Here is a 22,987-nt window from a genome sequence, read left to right on the forward strand (position 1 = left end):
GGATGACTCGAGTAAAGGAAAATTTGGATAAGGGTTGGTATATGAGAAACGTTTGATGAATTAGTTGTTATTGTAAGGGATGTAACAGGTATGGAGTAGGATATCACTCGGTTGCTTAGAAGGATGGGTTACTTCTTTAGGTGTTGCTGGTGGGGTAGAGGTCGTTCTGTTCGTTTGATCAGTTTAATTGAAACCTGAGTAGAGTGGGTGACTCTCGATAATGGTTTTAATGGATTCAAGACCTATATGTAATAATTAGAGATCTTCAGGATGCGTATTTGGCTGAAAACTGAGATTTACATTGGAGGATGTCAAGACTTGTCGCATTTTTATATCATTATGGATTCTACACATCAGTATCAATAAGGTGAAGGTAATAGCTTTAGATTCGCAGGAAGTCTCTTTAGGGTAAGTATTTGAATGAGGTACTTTTGGGAATATTTAAGAGAGTATTCAGTAGCTTACGAGCCTTAAATAGTGTGGTTTCATGCTTGAGTCTCGTATGACGAGTCTGGGTTGAGGATTGCGGTATTATGGCAAGATGAAGTATCAATTTGAATGTAATTTAGAAGAAACTTGGATAAATAGGATAGCTTGGTAGTAGGTCGGATCGGCATGGTAAGGGATATGATTAGTTCTTTGGGTGCTTATAAGGTAATGAGTTTCTACAGGTGTTTCGCGGCAATGCTCTTGGGTTTTAGTGACCTGCGTAGTTTGGTTGAGTTAGAAGAATTCAGTCCTGACTGTTTGGTTTTGTGCAAATGGAATTTGGAGAGTTCGTGATGGTTTTACCACGGTTAGAGATGTATATTTTCTACTGGCGTGATGAGCATGTGATGTATATTGATTTTCTTCTAGATGAAATCAAGTGGAAGGTTCTTGGCTAGTTGAGTACGTAGTTGCTTGTGGCTTGGGAGGGATTATGATGTCCTCATGTTTGACATAGGATGGTAGGGTATATGCGGTATATGGTGCAGGGTTGAGATTGCATGTGTAAGGTCACAATTCAGTTTTGAAAGGAAGGTCATAAATTCTTAGGCAGCACGAGCAGTTTCAGATGATTAGGTAAATGATATTGCTAATTGGTGTGGCTTGATGAGGGCATACATTTTGGAAAGGGCATGTGATTGAGTTAATAATACATCATTGGTATTGCGTCACTCTCTTGTTTGATCGACTTCGGATATTCGAGTTTGCTTGGTGGCATAGAAGAATTTTAGGAGTGTCCTTCATGGAATGATTAGGTATTAGAGGTGCGTTATATATTCGGAGGATGGAATTAGGATCGGATATGGTGATTCGTGTGCTATATGGATTTGGAGACTGGGAGTTCTCATAAACAGGTTATGTTGTGGTTATGGGTCGCGTGTATCGGCCTTGTGTGGTGACTATCGGGGGTTTGGAGATGCTAGTAGATCCTTTGTTGCTTAGTATGTTGGATTTTGATGTGATATTGGGTATGGACTAGTTGTCTCTGTGTTATGTTATTCTGGACTGTTGCGCTAAGACGACGACGTTGACTATGCCAGGAATTCCACGGATTGAGTGGCGAGGTTCGACGGATTATGATTTCCTATATAGTGGTTTCATTTTTGAAGACCTAGCGGATGGTTGGGGAGGGTTTTCTTTCTTAATTGGCTTTCGTGAGGGATGTCAGAGCAGAGACTTCCACCCTTGATTCAGCTCCAATGGTGAGGGATTTTCCGGATGTGTTTCCTACAGACCTATCGGGCATGCCGCCGGACATGGCTATTTGTTTCGATACCGATTTGGTGCTGGGCGCTCAGCCCATCTTCTATTCCACAGTATCGTAAGGCACCGGCGGAGTTAAAGGAGTTGAAGGGGTAGCTTCAGGAACTTCTTGATAAGGGGTTCATTGGTAGACCAATATGGATGTGTGTTCTGTATCGAGTCGGCTTTGTTGACTCCAAGTTGCTATTGTTGAGGGATATGTTGATTCAGTTGTTATGGAGCTTATTCGTGTTCGGGGTGATCTATGAGTTACCTTTCCGTGTTGCGAGGAGTTATGATTTGTTGGTCATAGGCATGTATGGTACAGTTCTATTGGGGTCTCATAGTGGAATTCAAGCAGGACGAGTATTGGGTATTGCTCGGTGGATGGCGTATTGGTTATGTCCTTTCGGGTTTGTGTGGTGTCATGTTAGTTGTTTCTCCATAGTTATGATAATTTGCTCTTGGTACTAGACATCAAATTGCGCGTGGTAGTTGATTTTGGGCATGGTAATTTGAGGTGTTTCATGTGGACTAGTGTTTGGATAGGGTCGCATACTGTAGCGAAGTTATGTGGAGGTATGATCCTTCGGGTTAGATTCGTGTGTTCTGGCTCTATGATGTGTGATGAGTTCTCAGCATTATGTTGTGGTGATACTGGTGAGCTTGCGGTACGACTCTCTCATTTGAGTCATTTTCCATGATTTGAGTACATTTGGGTTGTTACTTTTTGGTGCACGGATTGCACAGATTGTGGCCTAAGATCGTATTGAGGTGTCATGTCACCAGGGTAGTTGTGTTGGATGAGATGAGGTCATTAAACCTAGAATGAATACTATCGGATTCGGCTTGAGCCTGTTGGAAGGGTAATATTGGAATTCAGCTTAGAAATTTACTATGGTCCTTATCGGAGGAGAAGGAGTTCCATGACTGGTTGATCTGAGGAATGGTTAGGACTTTCTGTGTTTTATTCATCGTTGGCAGTACGAAAGTGTTGGAATAAGGCTTTATTTGATAAAAGATTTATTATCGGTATTCGGTTGTTTGAGCAGTTGTTGTGATTTGAAGTTTTCGCTATGAGTGTTTGAGTTGTGTAGTATATCATGTGATTTCCGTCTTGAATTGCGGATATGATTTGATACAGCTTGTTGGACTTATTCAGTGTATATATGTGAGATTCTGATCCTATAGACAATTTCGGAAGTGGAAATTTGGTTCTAAGGCTTATGGGCTAGGTTGGATTGCAAAATTTTAGCTATGTTGTGCTATCGGACCTATATGGGGATAGTGTGACGTGGGATCGCCCCCGGGTATGCGCTTGGCAAGGTTATTCAACGATTTGATGATTTTTGGGACAACTCTGGACACGTTCGAGGAGGAACTTATGTTTAAGTGGGGAGGATGTAACGACCCGACCGGTCGTTTTGAGCATTTGCATTTCGCTCGTCAGTCTCTGGCATGACTAGCCTCGTATGATGTATTATGACTTATGTAAATCGTTGGTATTAGTTTTCAGGTTAATCGGAATATATATGGGAAAATGATTCTCAGCTTGAAGATTTAAATTTGAAAGGTTTGATCAAGTTTTAACTTTTTAGTATTCGATTTCGGATTTGGATTTTTATGATTTGATTAGCTCTGTTGGGTGATTTTGGACTTAGGAGCATGTTCGGAATGGAATTTAGAGGTCCGCGGTAGATTTAGGCTTGAATTGGTGAAATTGGAAACTTGGCGTTTTCCGGTGGGCAGTGGAAATATTGATATTGGGGTCGGGTTGAAATTTCGAAAATTGGAGTAGGTCTACAGTGTCATTTGTGACGTGTGTGCAAAATTTCAGGTTATTTGGAGGTGATTTGATAGGTTTCGGCGTCGTTTGTGGAATTTGAAAGTTTATAAGTTCTTAGGCTTGAATCATAGGTTGATTTGGTGTTTTGATGTTGTTTTGAGTGTTCCGAAGGATCGACTATGTTTGTGTGTTGATATGTGACTTGTTGTTATTATTGGTTGAGCTCCCGATGGCCTCCGAATGATTTCGGATGGTTAACGGAGAGTTTGGATGAGGAATAAGGCAGCTGAAGCTGCTGCTTCTGATATTTCTGCACTTACGGAGTGGGAACCGCAGTTGCGATGATCGCATATGTGGAAGATGATCGCGGATGCAGGATTTTGAAGACCTGGGCCAGGAGGTGCAAGTGCGGATAGTGGAGCGCACCTGCGAGACCGCAGGTGCAGTATTGTGATCGCAGAAGCGGTTTCTGAGGGCATAAGTGGGAACCGCACCTGCGATGGATTTTTCGCAGGTGCGGCGTCGCAGAAGCGATATTTTGACCGCAGATGCGATACCTCTGGGCAGAAAGTATAAATTGTGGACTTCGCGAATTTTGGTTCATTTTCCATCATTTTTAGTCGGCTTTGGAGCTTTTGTGAGTAATTTTGAGGAGGAATTCAATGGTTTATTAGTAAGGTAAGCGACTTGAGCCCTAATACTCGTATATGTGATGATTTCTCATTGTTTAATCATGGAATTTGTGGAAAGATTAGGGATAAATTGGGGAATTAAGGCTTGAAATTGGAGATTTGAGGGGTTATTTGAGGTCCGATTTTGCTGAATTTGGTATGTATGGACTCGTGAGAGGATAAGGATTCTAGTTTTATGATTTTCGTTGAATTCCGAGACGTGGGACCGGGAGGCGGGTTTGAGCAAATTCGGGATTTTTGATCTAATTTGATAATTTTCATATGGTTTCATTCCTTTAGCGTATATTGATGATAATATACTGATTTTTGTTAGAGACGGAGCATTTAGAGGCCGAATCAAAAGGCAAGGGCATCGCGGGCTAGAGTTTGGCTTGGTTTGAGATAAGTAACGTTTCCAAACTTAGTTCTGAGGGTTCGAAACACCAAACTATGTATTCTATGATTACTATTGAGGTGACGCAAATGCCAAGTGACGGGCGTGTGGGCGTGCACCGTGAGAATTGCGGCCTGGATCATCCCATGGTACCGCTTAGAGGCTCTTTCTTGCCGATATCTGTGTTATGATCATATGACTAAGTTAATGAGCTATAAATCATGCTAAATATCATGTTAAGGCTTCACGTCGATACTGTTGAGACCCGAGAGGTCGTTTCTTGCTGTCATATCATTAGTTTCATTGATATTCTGTGCTCAGTCCTGTTCATGCATATTATATCATGTCTCAGTCTCGATTATTGTTATTTGGCATATCATATCATTGTTTCGGGCTAGTAACACGGCATTTTGAGCCTGTGTGCATGAGACTAGAGAGTGATGACTAAGTGAGGCCGAGAGCCTAATATTGAGTGACAATATGGGATCGGGCTGCACGCCGCAGTGGGATATTGATTATGCCTTCGTTGGCTTGTTGTAGCGCTTGAGCTGAAAGGAGTCCCTCCGGAGTCTTTACACCCCCAGTGAGTGCAGTTGATATTATTGAGGGATGGATCTTCCCTGGACATGGATCTTGTCTGAAGTACTTATTATCTGGAGATGGATCTTCTCCATAGGCTGGAATGGCCTTCCTCGGTACTAGATGACTGTTGTTAGTGATGTGTATATATTCTGGGATGGATCTTCCCTGGGCCTTGTGAGCCATATACAGTACTGAGTGGTTATGAGGTTGCTATTGTTATTATCTGAAGATGGATCTTCTCCATAGGGTGGAATGGCCTTCCTCACTACTGAATGACTGCTGTTAGAGATGTATATATTCCGGGATGGATCTTTCCTAGGCCATATAAGCCATATGCAATACTGAGTGGACGAGCATTTGAGATTTGTGGGCATATGAGGCACGTAGCATGGTGCATTTCATATAGCATGTGCATTGGCATGTAGACGTAGCAGAGTTGCACTTCCTTATCCTGTATATACCTGCTCTGTTTTACTATTCGAGCTGTTTATTTAACTAAAAGCATGCCCACATTTCTGTACATTATTTTGTTACCTTTGATGAGGTTGAGTTCGTCACTACCTATCAGTCAAAAGGTTAGACTTGTTACTTATTGAGTTGGTGTACTCATGTTACCCCCTGCACTTTGTGTGTAGATTCAGGAACCTTTGGATCCAGCGACGGTTGTTGATCGAGGCTTCTGACTTAGGAAATTATTGAGGTATCTGCACGGCGATCGCTGGCCTTGACTCTCCACCTTACTTTCCAGGTGTATTTCAGTTGCTTTCTAGACATTATAATAGACTATGTATTTTTCTTAGACGCTCATGCACTCAGTCACACCCCGATTTTGGGTTGGATTGTATCTATTCTTGGAATTTCTTATGTTTCAAATAGTTCTTTAATTGTTAAAAGCTTCCATATATGTTTTCAAACTTATTATTATCGTGTTGATTGTTGAGTTGAGGCTGACCTAATTTCACGACAAGCGCCATCACGATGGGTCAGGTTTCGGGTCGTGACAGTTCAACTTCTGTTGTTGTACTTTGTGATAACAACCTTGTAAAATTATAAAATTCTGAATAACTACCCAGTGGATCAGTACATGGCACATAAGCTACGGATAGAGTCTCATTAAGATTAAAAGATGGCACATTAGAAACCAGAGATGACTCGTGTAAACTATTTGTAGGCTCAACCACCTCCAGTAATTAAGTTTTAATAAACATCTCAAGCACACCAAAATTCATCATATGCCTTAATCTATCAGGTGCCCTCAAAAAATCTTGCAGTGACTCACTATCAACAATAGGAATTTCTATATATTGAGCAATACCATGTGTGGTCTGATATGGCCACTTACCGGAGATGACAAGCATTACCTCGTTAGGGTCGAGTTTCATCCTAATATGCTAGTTCCTAACTAGCTACTCATACTCAACATTCAGTGGAAGTTTCACAATGGCACGAGCACTAGAATTATATCTAACTGTGTCAGTTTCATATATTATATCATCGCTCCGGTACATCACAACCCTTACACGTTGATCATTTGACATTTTAAAACCTATAGAAAGTAGCAATTATAATCAATAAATAATACCAACATTTGGCAATAAGATTACAAACTATGAAAATAATACTAACCTATTAACAAACTTCGGTATACTCAAATACACCATACACATCATGAAATAACATCGGTATATATAAAATTCAAATGCATGTATTCTAGCATTTTTTTCCCAACAAAATGCACAATCAATATGCAAACCTTCCATTTTTCACAGAAGCCGCAGTCTAACAATGAGTCTTCCGTAGCGTTAGGCGTCAGAAGTCAAATCGGCGTCAGAATTTTTAATTCAACTGATGGCGCGTCACCCAGTTGAGCTTTCTGTGTAAATACTAAATATAAGGAAGGAGCCTTCAATTGATTTTAAAATTTACACTGGAGGTGCAATTACTCAGCGCGCCTTCTTTACAAATTACACTTAATGGTCCGTCTGTTTGGAGACGTTAATATTACAAGGAGAATGCTCGCTTGTGTCACTAATAATGGAAAAAAAAAATTGACAAATCCATTTATTGGAGTGGTGCTCCATTGCTCACTATTTAGGTCAGGCCTTCTAAAAAATTGGATGTCTGAAAGTTTCAACTGGTAAATGGCAGAGACAGCTGTACCAAAAAAGGAAAGTGAGGCGTACAACTTCTAAATTGGTCTAAAGTTGCAGGGCAACATGCATGTGTCATTTACAAGAAAGGAGCCTGCTGGGTTCCAATAGCATAACTATGTCTATAAGAGAATCAGTATAAACTTATAAAATACAACAAAATTTATCATATTAATTGGTATGCTTTCATGAGGACCAAACAAGACATGTTACTCCTATTGTTTATGTTCGGAACCAAGAGATACATCCTCCTTAAAATTAAAATTAAAGTGATTCCCTCTCCTTTTTAATTTATGTTAATTTGTTTACTGAACATGAGCTTAAGAAATAAATAACAACTTTTGAATCTTGTAATCTTAAATATATCATAATATTTTTATAGTTATATGACTTTTGAAGCGTATGTTTAAATATATCATAATAATTGTATAACATAAAAGCTTGTCATTAAGTATATTATTTTCGAGCACTAAAATAAAACCCATTCTTATCACAAGGTTTTAATAATAATATGGCGGTGATACTATCTCCACTATAGAAAGAAAAAAATGCTAGTAAAGTAAAGTAGTTACCTTATTAGATTTTTTTTAGTAATTACTTTAACAGATTTTTTTCTTCTTTTTATAGTAGCTTATCCGAAAGAGGACGTTGGTTAAAAAATAATTATTTGATTTTCTTTCTTGCTCTCCCTTAGCAATGGAGTTTACTCTAAAGACTAAAAAATGATGCTCTCTCCTTTTTGAATAGATTTTTTTCTTTAGTGGTTTTGCACAACCTCCTATCCAAAAGAAAAGGGAATGGCTCGGCTATCCCAGGACAGTGCAATTGTAATCATACAAAAATATTGAAATTAGAGTTTGGACATAAATTTGATTAAAATTTGAAAAACAAGTTTTTGAAGTTGTGTTGAAAACTAATTTTGAAAATTGAAGTTGTATTTGGACATGTATGTTATTTGAAGACAAGTTTAAGTTTTGTGAGTGGAGTATAAATTTTCACCCCTAAAGTAGTTTTTGAGAACTTGAAATTTTTTTCCCAAAACATGATTATATTTCATAAACGAACAATGTTTTCAATTTTTTTTTTGAAAAAATGAAGCCAAAATTTATGATCAAACGAAAGCAAGCCTTCGTACTCCCTGAAAAAGATATTAGGTGTAATTAAAAGTTTCAGTTAAATTATTTCCAAAATTTTAAAAAATTGTTATTTTGAAACATGCTTTAAAAGAAAATAAGGTCACAGGAATAAAGACGAAGGGAGTAAGTCCCCAACAGCGTGAGTTCTAGTCAACTTAGGTGTTGGGGAACAAGGCCGTCTGAAACGGGGTAAGAAGGTCTCTCTATTAATAATTGAAATGTCTGGAAGCGTAGTACATAAACCCAACATCACATGTTATTTTGTGGATCCAAAGACTTAGATGTCCACTGGAAAAAAAATATATACACGTGCTTTTTTACTATTTAGGAGTAAATAATTCTTGAAAAGTCAGCATCCTACTCATGAGTATAATTCTTAACCTTTAACTACGCAACTGAATGTGTGTATTTGCTTCTTTTAAATGGACAATCAATATTTGCCCAATTTTCACTCCGTCGACTCATGAGCCTTTTAAATCTAAAATTCCTTTGATATGTCTTAAGAGACATAAGGTACTACTGATAATTTCATATTCAATGGACCTCACTTAATTACAATCTTTTAATTTGTATAGTGTTCGACTTTTGAGCGGACTTCTTTGCGTGTTTATTGTTTAATGAAAGTTTGCTGTTTGATGTAGATCTCTCAGCAACACGTAAAAGTAGAACACTATTACTTCTCTTTTTATGGCCTTATGATAATTTATCGTATTATCCGTAACACTCAACCAAAGAATCAAAGAAAAAATCCCAGACTGAATAGGACAGTGTACACTGCACCGCCACCTTGTTTGGATTTAAGTGCAAAAGAAAAGGATTGAGATTATCCCACTGCGACAGCACACTTGCAAATGACTTGTGTATTTAAGATTTAAATTTTATGAGTTCATGCTTAGTTAACATTTAAATTTTATGAGTTTAATATTTAATTTTTTGATATTGAACCTATTATATTTTAAAGTTATGGACTCGTATAATATTTATTGCAATTTAGTAAATTTTTATGCATAAAATTATACCCCTTGTTAAAAATATTGTATTTTGATGAACCCGGTGTTTCTAAGCTACATCCGCCCATGCCCCTTTTACTTGGAAAAAGAAGAAAACAAACAAAAAGAAAGAAAGTGAGAGTCATGGAGACTGAGCCAACTAGTAGTAATTATTAGGCCAGTGCCTAAGTTCTAGCTAATTGAAGTCGAGCTCGGTAAATGTCCTTTTATATTTTTGACTGGTGATAGAGATATGTTGGAATTCATAACCCTATCTTTTGTCGAATTATCTCTCAAGCTATTATTTTATCACTCTGAAATTGTTTTTTCATGGAGCCAATTTTATCTTTTGATTAAGATCGAGTCATTAGCTTTGTTCCAGACATACTACTTAGCTCTAAGCTAGCTCCCAAAGTTATTAAGCAGTAGAGTATTTCTTTGCTCAAGGGCTTAGTTGGAAAATTATTTTATTAAAAGTGTTTTTTAAAAAAATACTTTTTGCGAGAATTTAGCATGTTTGACCGAGCTTTTGGGTGGCAAAAAAATTTCTTTTTTTAATTAAAAAAGTTCTTTTCTAGAAATTTGATGTGTTTGACCAAGATGAAGAAGTGCTTCTGAGCAGCAACAGAAGCAGTTTTTTTTGCTTTTTGGGAAAAGCTACAAATTGTAGCTCCTTCCAAGAAGCAGAAGCAGAAAATTATTTTAAGACAAAAGCATCATTACTATAAATTTATTTTTTTAAAATTATCCCTCATTAATTTAACATTTTTTTTTTGTTTCTACCATCCCTTTTTTATTTAATTTATTTCTATTATATCTTTATACCCATTCGCCTATTCTTCCTTGAAACACTCTCTCCACTATAAATAGTGTCTTCTGTTATATAGGATTAATGAAGCAGATTTTTAATTTATATTGAATAATTATATTTGGATATATTTAAATTATCATATAAATAATAAGTAAGCGGATATCTAATTTTTTCCGATAATTATATCTTATATTGATTAAATTATTATTATTATATATATACACACTTTATGTTTTATATTCTAATTAATAAAATGAAAAAGTTATTTTTTTATAAAAATATATAAATTACTCTTTCTTTAAAGATTTTGCAGAAGAATCTTCTGCAAAAAACGACAACAAGGGAAAAGGAAAGGCTTGAATAACGGAAGGCCTACCCCAACACATCAATTATTGGAGAAAAAATATAAAACTTTAATAAAGTCATAGACCCCTCCATTATAGAGGGAATTTACTTTTATAAAAGTAGATTATCCGGTAATAATGTTATTAGTGTGGGCCATCTTGTAATTATTATGTCGGCCATAACATTATTTAAGTTTTGTTTGTTTCTGCTGGCGATCCATTATAAAAGGATCATTTTAATCTTCAAAGGAGGCAGGCATTAGCCAACGCTCTCCCTTCTCTCTGTCTTCTCTCTCCACTCTTATAAAAAAAAAAAACCTTTGTAATCCTTTAAATAAAAAAATAAAAATCAAAAAGGCCACTTGGCCAAAAATCCAGCGGTCTCAGGTAGGGGTGGGCATTCGGTATTTCGGTTCGGTATTTAAGAATTTCGGTTCGGTATTTCGGTATTCGGTTTATCGATTGTGTATACCAAATACCGTATCAAATTATTTCGGTACGGTTCGGTATTTCTTATTTTGGTTCGGTACGGTTTCGGTACGGTTTCGGTTTAACCAAGACCCATTCAGATTGTTGCATTTCAGTAATTTAACCAAAATGCAGATGCAACAGTCTTAACCAACAGATGCAGCAACAGTCTAACCAACAGATGCAACATATATTTCTAATTAACCCATCTTCTTTTCTTTCTCCAACGAGCTGTAAACGGGTTGACTAAGTTTTCACAAAAAAAAAAATATTGGGAAAAAGAACTATTTCCAAGAAGACAAATAAAGAAGCAAACTGTAACTTTGGTTTAAATTAGCAGCATATACATGGAAGGATGATACTTATGCAGAAGAAGTAAATAAATATCAATATTCATAAACTCTTGAGTCTTGTAAGATGAAGGTCGTCATATCATAACATAAAAATTTGCTTAAAAAGTATCATTTAATTAGCAACACATACATGGAAGATGCACAAGTATGAAACTGGACCAACAAGTACTGGAAATGTGGAACAGTATCTACTCCATTTTGGTGTGTCACTTACTAGTTGGTGTCAAACCATTTTGTCATCTCCATAGCAGGGACAAAGGCATTTCCTCAGGCCATAGACAAGTATGCTTCGAACCCGATCTCACCACCGGTCCAGTTCTCACTTCTCTGAGTTCTCTCTCACAGTCAACGTAGCCGATCTCTATTCTCGTAGGTTAGGTTTCTCCGTTTCTGTTTCTCTCTTCTAATTCCCTAATCCCTAATTCCCTGTAGTGAAAGACTAAAGAGGTTTCTGTTGGGCCTTATTGGGTTGGGTTGGGCAGGCCGGCTGGGGCGCTAGGTACTAGAGCAGTGTGGACTGTGAAGAATTAGATGTATAACATATTGGGTTAGGTTGGGCAGTATAGGTCCAACATAAAATTCTTTACAAATTCGGTATTTCGGTATACCGAAATTTCAAGATCCTAATACCGAGGACCGTACCGTAATACCGAAATACCGAAAATATTATACCGAATTAGACCAAAATACCGAAAAAACCGAAACCGAAATACCGAATTAATTCGGTCCGGATCGGAATTCGGTTTTTTCGGATTTTATGCCCACACCTAGTCTCAGGTATTGAATTTTGCTTTTCTTTATATACTTATTTATTTTATTATACTGTTTAGCCTAAATGATAAGCTAAAAACTTAAGTGTTAAACTAAGTGTCCATAGGCTATTTACAAAACATGCTCTGCTATTAAGCAACCGAGTCACCCTGATGGTGCCAAAGGTTGGAACTATATAGCACAGGCGGTTGTTAATAAACCTTAGTTAAGGCAACTTAACTGGTGGTCCTCAGTTAACCTGTTAAAGTGTGGTTAGGCATGAAATGGTTGTGAGGAGGACCGCGGTTTAAGGTTTACTAACAACTAGGCCAGTACTGAAGTTCCTGTAATTTATCTCCTGGAGCACATTGGAAGCGATTCGGTCCAAGTTTTGGTATCAGAGCCATGTGAGTGAATAGTACTAGGTGCTTAGTTTAACACTATTCTCTTAATGAATATCATTAGTAAAAAGACTACTGTTAAAAATAGTAGGAAAGAAGAATATGAATTGCTCCAAACAATTAGATCTTCTTAATAAATGGACTATACCATTAGTTAAACCTAAGGTAATATACCAGTTAGGAACCTTCGAAAAGATAGGATTTAAACAAGTAGTTAAAACTACTGAAGAAACTATCACTGTAGACAGTGACCATGCCACTTTCAGATTATTATCAAAAAGTGATTTAGCCCCTTATAGGGATTCACATAGATTTATACACATAGGTTTAATACAAGTCGCCTTTAAGCCACTTACTTTAAGAGGCTTACCTGAAAGCTTTATAGCAGCTCTCAGAGATGGTAGAAACCAGAACTGGAAAAAATATCTCATAGGGACTGTGCAAACCAGTTTGGCCTATGACCCGGTTTATTTTAATGCTTGTCCAAATTTGCAGATTTCTCTGAATAATGAAAATTCTTTAAATGCTTTAATACTTAGCATCAAATTGCATGGTTATGATTATTTACCCGGTACAGAGGTAATATGCATTTGTTATAGGATTTATTATAAGCCTTTATATACTTTGAATCTTATGTCCAAAATTATGAATTTCAAGAATGAGACTATTCTTATAGAACTAATTTTGGTAAATCTAAAGTTACTACCAGGTGACCGATAAAATGGGATGAAATAGATTTTCCCAAAGAATGGGTCATAGAAGAAGCGGTAGCTCCTCAAAATACTGGTAATACAGAGGTAACTGAAATAGAATAAACCTCGGATGTGACTGTTAAGATCAAGTTCAATGAAGCCGTTCAAACTGATAATATTAGTTTATCATCTAGATTAACTAGATCAAACTCTTCTTGTATTTCTCCAATTGATTATGTGGTAGATTTTTCATCCAGAGCATCCACATCACAAATTAGAGAAAATAATAGAATTGATAATATAAGAATTAGTCAAAATAATATAGTCAAGGTAAATTCAGACCCTGACCCAACTGCATCCGAAATGGATTTCTCAAATTGTGCAAATGATGGTTGAAAACCAAATAAATTTTAGTCCGGGTTCACCGGCAAGAAAATTAATTTTAGAAGAATTTTTAAAACCCAGATGGGCTATTTTCAGAAAATGGTTTTTCGAAAATTTTAATGATGAAATAATACAATTCTTCAGACATGATTTCTGTGAAGACATAAGCAAGAAAAATAAGATTATTCAAGCCTTTCCTTTTCCCTTGTTGTCGTTTTTTGCAGAAGATTCTTCTGCATTTTCTTTCAATCTTTCCAAGAATTCTTCAATCTCGTCAAGATTAATACTTGTATTTTGGCTTCCTTGAGCTTCCCCTGCTATACAGGTTTCTTCATCTGAAGTATTACCAATGGAAGTCATTGATATATCATCACTGACTTCTACTCCAAAATTTCTTGCCAAGTCCTTTTTTATCTCTTCAAAGTATGGTTCAAGTATTTCTTTCTTGGAGATGGATCCTTTATTCATTTGAAGTTTTCAGCTTACTTGTTGAAATGGACTTAATTCTTCCACTGCAGTTTCTTGTATTTTCTGAGTTGCATAGGCCTCTATTCTAGCCTTGATTTCATTTATTAAATCTTCACCATACATCTTTCCCTGCTGATTTGGTTGGAGTAATTTACTCCAGAATTTAGTATAATAAATTCTATGTAAGCAAGGAATTCCTTCTTCTGTATTTCCATTATCTACATCCCATTTCATTATCCATGGGATAGAAAATTCTATTGTCACGACCCCAAATCGGACCCGGTCGTGATGATGCTTCTCATGAAGACAAGGTCAGGCGACACAATTCCCAAATCAACCATTTTCCATTTAAAAGCGGTTTTTATACCATCTATAAACCATTAATCTCATAATGAACATTTAAAAGAAAAATGCGAAATAATTACACAAGCCCGACATCGAGGTGTCACTAGTCACGAGCATCTACCAAGGTCTGAATACAACAAAAACAGTCAAGTGTACTAAGTACTGAAATGGAAATGAGATGAAGAAGCAGTGTTGCGAACGTCATGCAACCACCTTGCTAACTCTGATGACTCCGCGTCTGAGCAATCAATACCCGCTACCGGGTTCTGAAATACCTGAATCTGTACACGAGGTGCATGGAGTAATGTGAGTACTCCAACCCAGTAAGTAATAAAAGTAAATAAAGGCTGAGTAGTATGAAACAATGAATCCACATTTATGATAAACTCAATAAGCACAACGGGCTTCCAAATTAGAATATGAGTCGATCGTCTCATTTGGTAAAAATCATTTGAAAATGCTTTCCGACAGTTTCAGTAGGGGTTCAATACCATTTATAATAAAAGAGATGAAAACCATAATCGGCCTCTTGGGCAAAACATAGTTCGTAAAACAGCCCCTCGGGCAAAACAGTAATCATAAACACCTCATAACTTGAAAATTTCAGTGGAAATAACCGATGTCAAATCAGTGATCAAATTCTGAACATCTCATAAACCCCAGCTTAAATGAAAGTTGTTTTTAAAACATTTGTTCAACACTTCGACAGAGGCTCAATATAAAGATGAGCGAAAACAGTCAATAAATCAACATATTCGATAGAAAATCATTCTTACGAGGAGTGAAAAATCAATAAGTTCATAAACAGGCCCTTCAGGCAAGTATCACTCATGTGCATGTATATGTCTATCGCCCCTCGGGCTAGCCTCTCAGTCACTCGTGACTCAACTCTCACCAATCAGCGCTCACACTCAGCACTCACGCTCAATAGGTACCATATAGTAACTGCTGCGGCGCGCAGCCCGACACATATATAGCTGCGGCGTGCAGCCCGGTCCATATATCTCGTCGACGGTGCTCGCTAGAGGTGTGCAGACTCCGGAGGGGCTCCTACAGCCCAAGTGCTATATCGATGTGGTGCGCAGCCCGATACAAAACTATATAATCCTCACAACCAGGACCTCAGCCTCTCTCAGTCATTAACCTCATAATCAGATTCTCGGTCTATCTCAGTCATCAACCTCACGATCACTCGGACCATTAGTAAAATAGGGAACTCAGTCAAAGCAGTTTTCATATTTATTTTAAGAAATAAAGTGATAAACCATATTTAAACAATAAAAAGGTCAAACATGACTGAGGATATGCTTTCAAAATAAATAGAGTGAGGAAAAATAGTGAAAGTTCCCCTAAGGGTCTCAGCAGGTCAGCACAAGGCCCCAAGCATGACATACATCCCAAACATATTATATAAATCTCTAGAACATGGAATATCATAAGAGTTCAAATCAAATACGTGACTTAACAGTCGTACTGGGCGGACCAAGTCACAATTCTCAACGGTGCACAACTCCACGCTGGTCATCTATCTTGTACGTCACCTCAAAGTAACACAACGATGTGTAATCCTGGGTTCAAACCCTCAGAACAGCATTTACAATCATTACTTACCTCGAACCGGCAAAATCTCTAGCTCGCGATGCCTTTGACCCTCAAATTGGCCTCCACGCGCGTCGAATCTATCCAAAATCGGAACGAATACATCACATATGCTGAGGGAGCAAAGCCCAAGCGAAAACAATCGAAAATCCCGAAATTAGCAAAACCTGAGCCCCGGGCCCACTTCTCAAAACTCAGAAATTTTCACATCAATAGATTCCTCATCTCCCCACGAGTTCATACATATCAAAAACATCAAAATCCATCCACAATTGACCCTTTAAATCCCAAATGTTTGGTCTCCAATTTTAAAGCCCTAGTTCTTCAACTTTCACCCTTAATTTTCATGATTTCTAGTTCTAATTCATGAAATAATAGCATAAGAACAAGTTTTAGGTCCAAATTCCTTACCTCAATGAAGTTCCCATGAAATCCCTCTCTCAAATCGCCCCAAAAGCTCCAAAGCCGAGATAAAAATGGTGAAGTAGCTCAAAATTCGCGAAGGCCTCAATTTATATTTTCTGTCCAGAACTTTTCGCATTTGCGGCCATTTTATCGCTTCTACGGTACCGCATATGCGGCCCTTCTTCCGCTTCTGCGGAAGTCACTTAACTGGCGAATAATTGTATCTGCGATCAAATCCCCGCATCTGCGACATCGCAGATGCGGCCACTCTAACCGTTTTGCGCTCTCTGCCCAGCAGGCTCATTTTTGCTTCTGTGACTAATCAACCACACATGCGGTACCGCATCTGCGGTCCACAACCCGCAAATGCGGAAATATCAGAAGCAACAAATATGAAGCTGCATAAATTCCAAATTCTCCTATAACCACCCGAAATCACCCTGAGGCCCCCAGGATCTCAACCAAAAGCATAAACATGACCCAATACCTTATTCAAACTTGTCCCAATCATCAAAATACCTCAAACAACATCAAATCATCCAAAACACATCGGATTCAAGCCTAATTTTTTAATTCTTCCGAAATTCGCTTTTGATCAAAAACCCAACCAAACCACGTCCGAATGACCTAAAATTTTACACACACATCCCAAATGACACAACAAAGCTACTGCAACCATCAGAATTTCATTCCGACCTCTATATCAAAACCTCACCTATCGACCGGAAAACGCCGAAATCTCAATTTCGTCAATTCAAGCCTAAACCTTCCACGGACTTCCAAAATGCATTCCGATCATGCTCCTAAGTCATAAATCACCTAACGGAGCTAACCAAATCGTAAAAATTTAAATCCGAGATCATATACAAACAAGTCAAATATTGGTCAAACCTTTCAAATTTCAAACTTCAAACTGGGAACTGCTCTTCAAAGTTTATTCTGATTATCCTGCAAACCAAAACCAACAATTTGCATAAGTCATAATACATCACATGGGGTAAGTCATGCCCGAGAACTGGCGTACAAGTGCAAAAACTCAAAACGACTAGTCGGATCGTTACATCTATAAAAAAGAACATTGCTCCAATGCCCTCATAAAAGATATTATCTTTTTGTAAAGAAATTATTTTAGGTGATACATCAATCCACTGAGTATATAAATTCTTGAAAGATGGAGGAAGTATTTATAATGATGGACCATATAATTTCCACCATTTGCAAAACCAATTTAGAATCTGTTGTTTGAACATATTGGAACATAATTTGATAAACCATGAATGCTTCCAATTAGGATTTTCATAGAGAAAAGTCTTATTAAAGCTTTCCACATAGTCCCAGTAATTGAATTTAACTGCGACTTTTTGTTCAAGATGAGTATATTCTCTATCCTTTAAGGTACTGATTCCCCATTCATCTGAGGCTAATATTTTTTTAAAAATAATTTTAGAGAAACTATAAGTTTTCTTGGTATTTGCCGGATAAAAAAGTTGAATTTCAGTTGATGATGTTATTGAGAGTATGATTTCATAATGCATTCTATATTTATATGCAAGAGTAGTGTATGACGTTATGTCTAAATGCCTATTCATTAATTGCCATGGATTATCCTTCCAATTAAGGTCGAATTGTTCTAGAAGAATTATTAATTCTTTTTTTTTTCTTTGCGGTTATAAACCTCCAAATTTTCATGGCTGTCTTCTGTTATCACTGAGGAGTATGTTGGTACATTTGATGTACTTTCTTCCTTTTTGGATTTTATAAAATCCATGAAATCTTTGTATAATGGGTGTTCTGTATTAACACATGAATTTCCTGCAATATTGGCAGCTACTAATTGTTGGTTTCCAATTTGCGCAAGAATATTATTCCCTCTGCCATAGGAAGATATCCACCCTCTTACTCTACCTCGAGGATGTCTGTATGCGGGCCTCATAATCTGTAATAAATAAAGAACTATGAGTCCAAATATTCTCTAGTAAGAAAATCAGGGAGAGTATTATTTGACCCTTTTTGTAGACTATTTCAAAATCAAATGGGGCTAACAATGCTTGCCACTTTGCAAACATTTGTTTGGAAACATCATGTTTGAAATCTTTATTAAAGATAAATCTTGCTGCTTGGCAATCAGTTTTTATTAAAAACTTTTGATTATATAAATCAGTCTGGAATTTTATAACATATTTTACTATAGCAAGGATTTCTTTAGCTGCAGTAGCATAATTCTTTTAGGAATTATTCTATTTTCCCGAATGGAATTGAACATGGTATTCTTGTTTATCTATTGGGGAACATTGTTTTAGTATTCCACCATACCCAATATCCGAGGCATCAGTTTCAAAAACGTTTGCTCAGGTAGGGTTAGCAAGATTTAAATATGAAAGGTTATTAACCTTTTGTTTAATTCTTTTGACTGATTCTGTATGACTATTAGTGTGACGACCCAGAGGGTCATCACCGGTTTTTTCCTTTTTTTTCCGTACTTCCGAGGCCTTAAATATCCTTTTTTTTCGTACTATTTGCGTGCGCAGTCCGGGCACGTAGCCGGAAAAGCTTATGTGTTAAATTATGTGAAATTTGATAAATTGTGGCTTTAAAATGGTTAAAGTTGACTTTGGTCAATATTTTGGGTAAACGAACTCGGACACATGATTTGATGGTCTCGAAGGGTCCGTAGAAAAATATGGGACTCGGGCGTATGCCCTGAATCGAATCCGAGGTCCCGAGCCCAAGAAATGAATTTTTAAAAGAAATTATTTTTCTGAAATTTATTTAGAAATTTGAAATGAAAATGGATTAGAAAGTGTTGGTATCGGGCCCGAATTTTGGTTCCAGTGCCGATACAGGTCTTATATGTGGTTTAAGCGCTTTCTGTGAAATTTGGTTGAAATCGGACGTCATTTGACGTGTTTCGGACCTAAAACTCTAAGTTTGAAAGTTTATGAAGTTTGATGAAAAAGTGATGATCTTGAGGTTTGATTCCTCGTTTATGATGTTATTTTGGCGATTTAATCGCATGGTTAAGTCCGTAGGATGTTGTTGAGTTAGTGTGTGTGTTTGGTTAGGAGCCCTGAGGGCTCGGGAGTGTTTCGAAAGTATTTCGGAGTGGTTTTAGCCTTAGAGATGTTGCAGAATCTGCTGTCTGCTGTTGCCCAGTTCTTTGTTCTATGCGATCGCATACCTGAGTCCGCGATCGCATTGTGTAAATTCTCAGGGGTCCAGTTTGTTCTATGCGATCGCATAGATCCTCCCGCGATCGCATAGTGTTAGCTTGAGAAGCCCTATATTTTCCTCCTATGCGATCGCAACCTTGCTTCCGCGATCGTAGTGCACACCAGACCTGACCATATGCGATCGCAATCCCTTCTCCGCGATCGCATAGAGCAATTTTGCCCAGTTATAAATTTTAATTCCAGAACAGTATAGTTACGGAATTTTCATAAAAACACACGAGCTCTTTCTTCTCCAAGGTCCTTAGGTGTCCATTGAAGCTCTCTTTCATCAATACTTCTTGGGTTAGTAAATTTCAACTCGTTTTCTTCATTTTTCATCAATATCTATTGAATTCCTAAGCCTAAAAACATGTAATTTAGAGTACAAATTAGGGGTTTTGGGTAGAGTTAGGGTTTTGGGAATTTTTGAGTGACTCAACCTCAATTTGGGGTCGGATCTTAAAATAAATTATATATTTGAACTCGTGGGGTTATGGGTAATCAGGTTTTGGTCCGAGCCTCGTGTTTGGACCGTGTGGGCCTGGGGTCGAATTTTGGTATTTTTGGAAGAGTGCTAGGAACTTCATATCTAAGCTATGAAATTTTGTTATCGAGTATTCATTGATATTATTGAATTAATTATGCCTAGATATCGTTGCTTCGGAGTCGGATTTTAAAGGAAAGGCAGTATTTGAGGGTTGATTGCTATTCTTTGGACCGAGGTAAGTGTTTGTTCTAACTTTGGCTTGAGGGAATAGGATTAGAGTGTTGTTTTCTATTTGCTAATTGTTGAGTACGGTGTATAGGCATGGTGACGAGTATCTATACACCGGAGTCTAGCATGACCGTGAGTCTTATTTGTGTTTATTCGGATTTTGTGATATCTCTTCCTTGTTAAATTGATAAATTTCATATAATGTGAAGAGTTTGAGGAAGAATTATGAATTGTACATTCTTGGAGCATTGACTCGAGTTATATTATAAAGCGTGAAAGTATAAGAAATGATTGAACCCCTTTGGAGCATTGGCTCAGGTGGTAAAGTGAGATGAGAAGTAAAAGTGATGGAAAGAGAAAGAGTTATTGAATTGTTCCCTTGCCGGGATATTTGTTGTTTGTTGATTATCTCCCTTGCCGGGATGTTAGAATTTATTGAGTTTGCTCCCTTGCCGGGATTTAACTGTTTAATTGTGTTCCCTTGCTGGAATTCCTGTTATTATTTGTTCACTCCCTTGCCCCTTTGTTTGTGATTGTTGTTTGGGTGAGGAATAGCGATAAAGCACAAAGGGTGATGCCGTACATTGTTTGTTATTGTGAGGAAAGAGTGTAAAAGCACGAAGGGTCATACCGTGCCATGTTTTGAATATTTATGCACGAAGGGTCATTCCGTGCCATGTTTTGAATAATTATGCATGAAGGGTCATTGCGTGCCATGTTTTGAATATTATGCACGAAGGGTCATTCCGTGCCATGTTTTGAACATTTATGCACGAAGGGTCATTCCGTGCCTTGATGTGAGAGTTTAGGTGAGGAAGAGCACGAAGGTTAATGTCATGTACCTTATATGATTGTTTTGGTGAGAACGAGAGTAAAAGCACGAAGGTTGATGCCGTGCAACTGTCGATTAACCTGTTCTCCTTAACTGTTGCTATTGTACAGTTTCACTTCTCTATCTGTTGACTTTATATCTGAATTGCTACACCCCCATAGCATGCTCCCCCTCCCTCTTAGCTATTTAAATTCTGTGTATTCCCTTTTATTGCATATATCTGCACAGGTTGTTTTTGGTAGGCTCCGTCTAGCCTCGTCACTACTTTGCCGGGGTTAGGCCGAGCACTTACCAACACATGGGGTCGGTTGTGCTGATGCTACACTCTCTGCATCTTTTTGCACAGATACAGGGGTAGCTTTTAGACCTCAGCAGTAGGATTTGATCGGGAGCTGACTTCAGTCCAGGTACTTTCGAGATAGCCTAGCTGACGTCCGCAGGCCGGAGTTCCTTCCTATTTTACTTAAATTGTTTCCCTTTTGTTTCGAAACAAAGCATAGTATCTTTTATTCAGACCTTGTTTGTAGTACTCTCTAGTAGTTCGTGAGTTAGTGACACCAGACTCTGGGTAGAGGTGTATTTAGACTTCCGCATTTGATTTCCATTATCTAAGTTTAAAGACTTCCAATTTTATTTAATTGTCTCGCTTTATTTATATTGTTACGAATGTTATCAGCAATGTTTTAATCCTTGGCTGGCCTAGCTCCAATAGTAGGCGCCAATACGACTCCCGATGGTGGAAAATCCGGGTTGTGACAAGTTGGTATCAGAGCACTAGGTTACTTAGGTCTCACAACTTACGGACGAGCCCGATAGAGTCTGAGGGATTGGTACGGAGATGTATGTACTTATCCCCCAGAGGCTACAGAGTTAGGAAAACTTCACATTTGTCCTTTCTTGTCGTGCGGTTCTGTTTCTCAAATACTGATTATCTTTCCACTCCGTTCTTTCACAGATGGCGAGGACACACGTTTCCTCATCAACCGCGTAGCAGCCCGAGCCCCCAGCAGCAACTCCTAGTAGGGGAAGAGGGCGAGGCCGAGGTCAGGGTAGAGCTCAGCCCCGAGCAGCAGTTCCTGAGGTGGAGCCTCATGTTGATTATGATAGGGAGGTTCCAGCTCCAGCAGCTCTGGTGGGCCCAGCTCAGGTCCCAGAGGGTTTCACTGCCACTCCAGTGCTTCAGGACGCTTTGGTCCGATTGGTAGGCTTCATAGAGAGCGTATCTCGAGCGGGTTTGCTTTCAGTAGCACCAGCCACTTCTCAAGCTGGGGGAGGAGTTCAGACTTCTGCTACACGTACTCCGGAGCAGGTAGCTCCCCAGGTTCAGGTTCCGGTGGTTCAGCCAGCAGTGGTAGTTCAGCCGGGTACAGCGGCTCAGACCAGCGATAGTGTGGCTATGTCCACCGATGCTCTATGGAGATTGGATCAATTCACCAAGCTATTCACTACCACATTCAACGGCGCTTCTTCAGAGGATCCCCAGGATTTCTTATACAACTACCACGAGGTTCTCAGAAACATGGGTATTGTTGAGACCAATGGGGTTGATTTTGCTACATTTGCTTGTCTGGATTCGCCAAGACTTGGTGGAGGGATTATTGCTTAGCGAGACTAGCCGGATCACCATCTTTGACTTGGGAGCAGTTTATAGTGTTGTTTCTAGAGAAGTTTCTCCCCGTTACTCAGAAAGAGGCCTATCGGAGGCAGTTTGAGCGCCTTCAGTAGGGTTCCATGACTGTTACCCAGTATGAGACCAGGTTCATCGACTTAGC

This window comes from Nicotiana tabacum, chromosome 6 (genome assembly GCF_000715075.1).
Source record: "Nicotiana tabacum cultivar K326 chromosome 6, ASM71507v2, whole genome shotgun sequence".
Taxonomy (NCBI): domain Eukaryota; kingdom Viridiplantae; phylum Streptophyta; class Magnoliopsida; order Solanales; family Solanaceae; genus Nicotiana; species Nicotiana tabacum.